Here is a 7,791-nt window from a genome sequence, read left to right as displayed (position 1 = left end):
TAGAGCTACATGTCCGACTTTTAATGAAAACAGTTAATTTATTGAATAAAACATAGGTAGTTATTCAATCATGGGTTAGTGAGCAAGGATCATGACAAGTGGGTAAGTGGACTGACTTAGAAATAAACTTAACATAACCGAACGATTATATTAATTTCTAAAACCCTAAGTTAGTTACTTGATCATCGCTTAGTGGCCGATGATCATGGTAACGTGACTAAGAAGGCTGACTTCAATATTAATTCAGTAAAACCGACTATTTATATGTTTTTTTTCTTCAAAATATCTTATTCTTTTCCCGTTGTTATTTATATAACTGAATGCTATTTTGAATTTGCACTCTAAATAATACAAAACTTATTATTTTAAAAAAACCTATAAATGACTAAATATTTTTTAAAATACCTAAATAGGCCTCTTGTTTGAGAACACGGAATTTGTTAACATGAAACAGGATATTATTGGGTACTAAATTTTTTTAGATTTTTTTCTATGACTTATGTGTAACTACTTATATAACTGTTGAAGTTATGCATATCTGGAATTTTATTTACGTATTTTGAAAGTAAAAGAAGATTTAACCTTTATAAACATACATACAAATTGGTGAAAACCACTACCTATATTTTCTTTTTTTTTTCATAACAGAAATGTTTATTATTAAATAAACAATTAATCATCAACATATATGTAATAAGTAATATAGTTAACAGATAAAACATAGGAAAATAAATTGAAAAAAGGAAACTACATTTAAACTAAAAATAGATGAACAAACAAACCTTAACAAACACTGACTTGAAAGGCAAAACATAAAAGATGACTATGACAAACAGGACTTAAACTGAGTAAACTTAAAATTCAACCCATCCAACATGATCGTTGCAATTTTTAGATATACGTGGAATCTTTGATCTTTTCAATGGACTATCCAAAGAGTCTGCTGTATCACTTAACTCAGACTCCAAATCATCTTGTTGTTTTGCCTTAGAAGCATCTTTCTGACCATTCGAATCTTCACTTTGGGTAATATCAATGACCTCATCCCATTTCCAAGTTAGGAGCGCATGCTTTCTTTTAGCTTGCTTTTCTATGTTCTGAAACTACAAGAACTAAAAACATTAGTATAATACATTTTAAAAAAACATATAGGTGTGAAACAATCATTATGCACTTATGCAATGAAAACTTTATTTAAAAAAAACACCACCTGTTCAATAACCTCCCTATGCATTTCAGATTTGAATGGACTAAAATACTGTCCATATGAAATGATCTCTACACTTCCACTATCCGTCTGAAACAATAAATTGATAGAATTTAACAAATCAGACTAAATATCAAAACAATTTTTATACATTAGTTGTGACTTAAAACGTTACCTTCGGAGAATCTTTCATTGGGCTGCATATTTGATTCTTCTTCGGTGTCATTGCATCAAAACCCAGCTGAAAAAATTACAATTGCTACCATATATTAGAAGACTAAATATTTGGTGCAATTCACAAACAATTAGAAACCATCCACATGCTTTGCTAACTAATAATTTACATTCCAACTTACATTCCAACTTACTTTCTTTGCAGGCTGATCGTCTTCATAAATGTCCACGAAGTCATCCGAGATATCCATTGTTGCAGATGTGTTGCTGAATGAATACAGGAAGAGCGAAAAAAATTCAGAAGATTACACTACCTGAACTTGTATTATATAGGCACCAAAAAATGCAGTTAAGTGTCCACTACCCCACTAACTCCCTGAAAATAAGGAACACATTTTAAACCGCATTGCAACCTGTATTTCTGATTGGTGCATCTTGATAAACTGCAAGAAACCGCAAGATCATGGGTGAGAGAGAGCTGAACTGCCGTGAACTGCTGCTTCTAGAAGGAATTTAGAGACTTTATACGGCTGAGATTAAAAGTTCAGGACTTTGAACGGCTGTAATTAGCCCAAAAGACGGTTAGCAACAACGGGAACAATATAATATAGAATAAGGAACTTTAAAACGTGTCTAGTCAGTTATTAGATCATAACAACACCATTTAAAAAAACATCAAAATTCACCCAATAGGGAAATCAAAAAATCATTCAAAAACTTTGTCACATCGTTACCACTTTTTTTTATTTTTTTTAACCACTCATTCTCTCTCTAAACGGAGGGCCCACCATTAGCTTGTATTTTGGTGTTTTATGGAAAAACAAAGAGCAAAAACATCAGCTAACACCAAACATAATGTGGCGTTAATGGCCCTCACCATGCCCACACCCCCCTCCCCTCGTGATCGGAAAATTTTGTTGGTGGAGCATGAATTGAATCACGGGTTAAAAGTTGAGTTCTTCTAAACATGGTCGTTGCCAGCAGTCATGTTATATTAAAAAAAATCCTAATTTACCCTTATTTACTATTTATATAAACCAGTTTTACTCACCAAATTCTTATACTCTCAAATCTACCTCTTTATACACCTTTCTTTTACAAAAAGAAGAAGAAGATGTATCGCTATGGAAATCCATGCAATCCCAACTTTCGTTCACCCCGACAAGCCATGAACCGTCCAAACACCAATGGACACCAAATTACTGGTTAGTTATTTGGTTAATCCAAAGATTTTTTAGAACAACAACATTCCAAATCACAATCCGTTTAGCAAGATACAAAACATGCCTTAAATGTGTTTGGTTTTCAACAAAACATTATGGGTTTTCAACCACAACCTCAACGCTACAACCCTTTAGTGTTCCCGAGTCACAAACGGAGGTCGTGCCCGAGACGCCACAAGACAAGGCGGGGCCGTCGCAACCTCAGAAAATGGTCACGTAAGAAAAAAGACGCTGATGAGCCAAAGAAAAAGAAAATGCATATGCCGTGGTCATCGGTTGAAGAATTTGCTTTAGCTCGCGCTTGGCTCAACATATCCGAGCACCCTAAAGTTGGTAAATATTTTTTTTACCATCTCTATTTTTTTGTTTTACATCATTAATTTTTTTGTTGATACTTCGATTTTTATTTGTTTATGTACATTTTTAAAAATTATATTCTTTTTTTACAACACTAAAATTATCTGTCAATGTTTTTTTTTTTTTTTTTTTTTTTAGCAAAGTATCAACAACAAAACGAGTTTTGGGCTAGAAATAGAATTATGGCCAAGTTTTTTTCTCCCAAATCAATAAACTGAATGACAGTACTAGGGATCAAATAACGAGTAAATGGGGGATATGAGGGTGAAAGTAACCGAGTACAACATCTACACTCGGTTGACGAATAGTAGGGAAAGTGCCCAAGACGACGCCCACATCTAACAAGAAGATTTGGTAATATTCCAAGCAAAGAAAGGCACATTCACCTACATTAAACCTTGGGATCTTTTAAGGAAGAATCAAAATCGCATCTCATCTCGCTACGAAGACTCGAAAGTCAAAGAAGTCGAAATCCTCATCGTCCACCCAAAACGCAAGTCAATCTTCCGACGCTCAGATTAATATTGACTTGAACGAGACCGGGGAATATGATGAAGATGAAAACCAGCCTATGAAGAACGGCTACGTCCGTCCATGAGGAGGGGTGGAAGGGCAACGGATAAAAGAACGTCCTAGGTCTCCGTTGTCAACACAAACGACTTTTAGAAATGAATCAAATATTAGAAGCATTAGCCGACATCGAAAGACAATATTTAGAGAACATGCAAAAACAAGATGAGGATCGACAACAACGTCTTCAACTATGAAAGGATCGACAAAAAGTGTAGGTTTACATATGGACCATTTATGAAATAAGTTCAATTATTAAGAATAAAATAGTGATAATTTCAGAAATTGAGTATGACTAATATTCGGAAACGATATTAAAAGAGTCGACTCGAAACAAGACACGACTTAATATGTGTGCAGGTTAGAGTTGATGTTTTTGACATGTATAAATAACGAATCATGTCCGGGTTCAAATGTTCAACCCAGCAAACTGTCAACCTGACACGACTAACATTTTAACACCCCTAATTATATAATACTCTAATTTATAACAATTCTATGCAATGAAGGTTGTACATGTTGCTTAAAGTGAGTTTTGTGCTTTTATTACTTGAAACCTTAGCTTTGGAAGTTGTACATTTCTTTCTACCATGTCCAACACATATACCTGTCCTCAACACCCTTGCCCAATACCCACCGTCGTCTCCGGTTGGCCACCATCATCGGAAAGTCCACTCTTTTTCCTGCCTTGGTGGATCAGCTTGAAAATGAACAAGAAGAAGATATGCCCGATTGTTCTGGTCATTCTCTTATTACAGAGTATGAACGCCGTTGAAAGCTCTGAGTTCTTCACTATAAGTGGTTGGAGTGCTAGAGCTAACAAGCAGTCGTAAGTTCCCAATATCTTTGAACATTGATGTCCACCAGGTGTTTAAGTTAATTAGGGTAGAAACATATGTCTATGGATGCTATTACCTGCTACTATAACATTGATGCCCACCAGGTGTTTGTGTATATGTCTCAGTGACCATAGCATAAGATGTAGTTGAATTATGTTGGGTTTTATAACTAAAGCATGCAATTCGCATGCCCTGTCATATATTTTATAATAGTATAATTTGTATCATTTCTATGATATAAAGGCCGTACCTTGTGCTTAAATGGTGTTTCTTTGAAATAGATAGACATATTCCTTTTCTTATAGAAATCATGCCGCCAAACTCATACATACACATCTAGAGAGAGAGAATGAGAATGGCGTCGCATCAGAGAGAGAGAGAGAGAGACCGATGAAAGGGAGAGGAAGCCGGCCACCCCAACCTGATGAAGGGGATGATGGCGACGGCTTATGGCTGAGGTCTTTATTCCGACAGCCAGATTGGCAGCGATGGCGGCTAGGGTTCGAGTTTAGGGGTTTTGAAACCAGATTGTGAAGGTGTTGAGGACAACCAATAGTCGGAGAAACTATTTAAACAGGTAGCTGTACCTATGGCTTAATTTGTTTTTCGTGCATATTTAAGGTGTACATCTGGTTATGTTAGTTGTACACTTTTGCAAGCTCTATGTTTCATATGGGTTTTAGAGACATAGAAAGACGGTGGAGTTTACGGTGATGTACCCGAAGGCGAACGGCGTCGCTTCTCACTTCCGATGCGTACATGACCGCCACAAAAAAATCAGCGACGAGGAGTGTAATCCGGTGAAGTCTGACGTGTTTCCGTCTGGCTATTTAGGTTTCTTGTGGTGCTTGGGTTGTAAGCTTCCAAAGAAGAGGGTTTATACATGTACATCTCACCCACACCCACGCACCTGATTTTTTAGTTGCCTTTTTTCAATTTTGTTCTTATCTCTATGTTCGCCAATATATCTCTTATCGGGTCGGCCCTTATTATGTTTGTATCCAAAACCGTGTTTTGTGGCTATGCGCATGTAGAATTACTACTCTATGTAAACAAAACATAGGATCGTATAGGTTTTGGTGTAGTGGAAAGGAATAACTTGGATATCTCAGGTAACATCTTTGTTGCAGCCTTTTTCTACAATCGTGGTTGCTACAATTGAAGATGGATGTATGAGGTATGCTACCTTTATTTGTTTTGTTTTTTTTTTCTAATACTTGGATTACTATTTATTGTTGAACTAGCTTGTATGCAAGCTCTATCATAATTACCTTATTGAAGCCTACATTGTTTGCTTTTTATTGCTGGAAGTAGTGGGAAAGTTAGCTTTAGAAACTATAGGTGTCATGGTCTAACTTTTTTAGTAGGATTGGAAATCTCATTCATCAATTGTCCTTTTTGAGAGTTATCTGAACCATTTTCCATTGCAACAACACTTTTGGAACTAGAAGATGATTTACCAGTAGCAAGTGAAACTGATAATCAAGCAGCAATAGAACCTCACAAAAACAAGCAGGGTTACATTTCCCAATCTGCTGTGGTATTATGCTGTCCGGTAATGCCTCCTCCTTGTATGAAGAACCCTTACATTAAGAATGCTTTATAAAATGATGCAGACCCATTTGGAAACCACAAATCAAAATGTGAAGGTTACATTATAGCTTGCTTATTTTGTTAGGTACATGATTTTAATTCTTCAAAACAAGAGCCCACAACTAAAATATCACACCTGTGGTTGATATATATATATATATATATACTTTTACTTTTGGAGGTCTGTTTTTTTTTCTTCTAACCCTTTAGTATACTTTATTATCAACGCTTTTTTTCCTACTGCAGTTGGATCTGTTGCAAAGGTTTGCTAATCTCCTTCAAAAGGCTATAAAGTCAGACCGTATAATTAACAACAACCTTAATGAGCTAACCAAACTGGTTAGTAGCATCTGCCAAAAACAAGCCGCATTACAAGTTGAAGTAGACGTGCTTAGCACACTTTTCTAGGGAAAACGATGTTAATGAAGAAAAAACTTATATGTCGTTAGTAGGTTAAATAGTTGGTTGTTAATTTTGGTTACCAAATGTAAACAATAAACAATAAACAATTGTACATATATTTCGGTATTTATCGTAATCTAAGTTTGTAAACAAAATCACCAAAAGTTTGACAACATATGCTCAAGCCCCCGCCGCATCGCGGCGGGGCACATATCTAGTTATGGTCCATATTTGACAAATGAAAAAAAGATAAGATATGTTTGAACATGATACAAATAAAGACTAGTATGTATAAGGCTATGTGGTGTGGTCATGACCCAAATGACCACCACCACCCTTCACGTCAGTGACATGTCACCTCACCCTCATTCACCTACCTAATCCACCACACTATATGGTGTGGACCATGACACCCGCTATCATCCACTATCCTCTCCCACCAATCAAAATATCCTAATTAATTGAAAGAGAGTCATGGTTGTCATGGATTAAACCATGCAAACCGTCATGGTTTGGGAAGGGGGACGGTGTATCATGTCTCGCGTGACAATCCATGGTCCAATCCACCAAACCCTAGCTAGTCATGTTGGATACTTGATTATTTATGTATTTTTATATTTAATACATTAAATATACATATTTTCTTTTTAAACCGGTCACATATTATTTAGTTATATTTAAGAAATCATCGTGCAAGAAAATAAATATTGCAACACGAAAAAAAGTCCCGAGGACCCGAGAGTTTGTATAACACATTGAATGCTACTATTCTTTCTATTCTAATTTTATTTAAGTAAGTTAAAACTAATATCTTTTGTACAGATTGTTATATTTATAAAAATTATTTCTAAGTTAAATATTACTCATATTTGCAGAATTGAGTCATCTAAGAAAAACCAAAGGAGTAGATGTTGGCAATAAAAATGGGGCCAGGAGACATCTCAATACAACCTCCAACTATAGCAAATCTTTTTTTTTTTTTTTAATTTCCTATTAATAATAATTAATTTTCTATTCTTAATCCAGACATACCACATGCATAATTAATTTTAAATATAGACTATTTTTAGTTAGATTCCAATTACCTACCCTATTCTTTTACATATTTCCACTCTACCCCCTGTCCCATCTACGGCGGATCTTTATTGTAATCTAATATGACATTTATATATTTGCAAAGGCCTATATTTTATATTTTGTAATTCGTAAAGATAAATTGGAAAGAGTTAATAAAAGAGAATAAACTGCAATTCTATAATAATTTCAAGGATATTCCTACTTACACCTCTAAAAAATTACAAAGTACAGTGATTCGTTTTACCAAATTCTTTACTGTTTTTTTTTAATGTGAGTTACAATTTTTTTTCCTGTATATATAACTTTTAATAGATATTTATATATTTGCAAAGGCCTATATTTTATATTT

The 7,791-nt window shown here is 34.8% G+C and overlaps 1 long non-coding RNA gene across 1 annotated transcript; it reads left to right on the top strand.

The window, feature by feature from the left end:
- Positions 1 to 3,826: 3,826 nt before the first annotated feature.
- Positions 3,827 to 6,574, top strand: LOC110909363. Its single transcript, XR_004877314.1, has 3 exons — positions 3,827 to 5,547; positions 5,822 to 5,925; positions 6,210 to 6,574. It is a non-coding gene; the product is annotated as an uncharacterized LOC110909363 (long non-coding RNA).
- The last annotated feature ends 1,217 nt before the right edge of the window (positions 6,575 to 7,791 follow it).

This window comes from Helianthus annuus, chromosome 13, assembly GCF_002127325.2.
Source record: "Helianthus annuus cultivar XRQ/B chromosome 13, HanXRQr2.0-SUNRISE, whole genome shotgun sequence".
Classification (NCBI taxonomy): Eukaryota; Viridiplantae; Streptophyta; class Magnoliopsida; order Asterales; family Asteraceae; genus Helianthus; species Helianthus annuus.
Note: the sequence above shows the minus strand (reverse complement) of the source record. Positions and strands in the feature narration are given on the sequence as shown.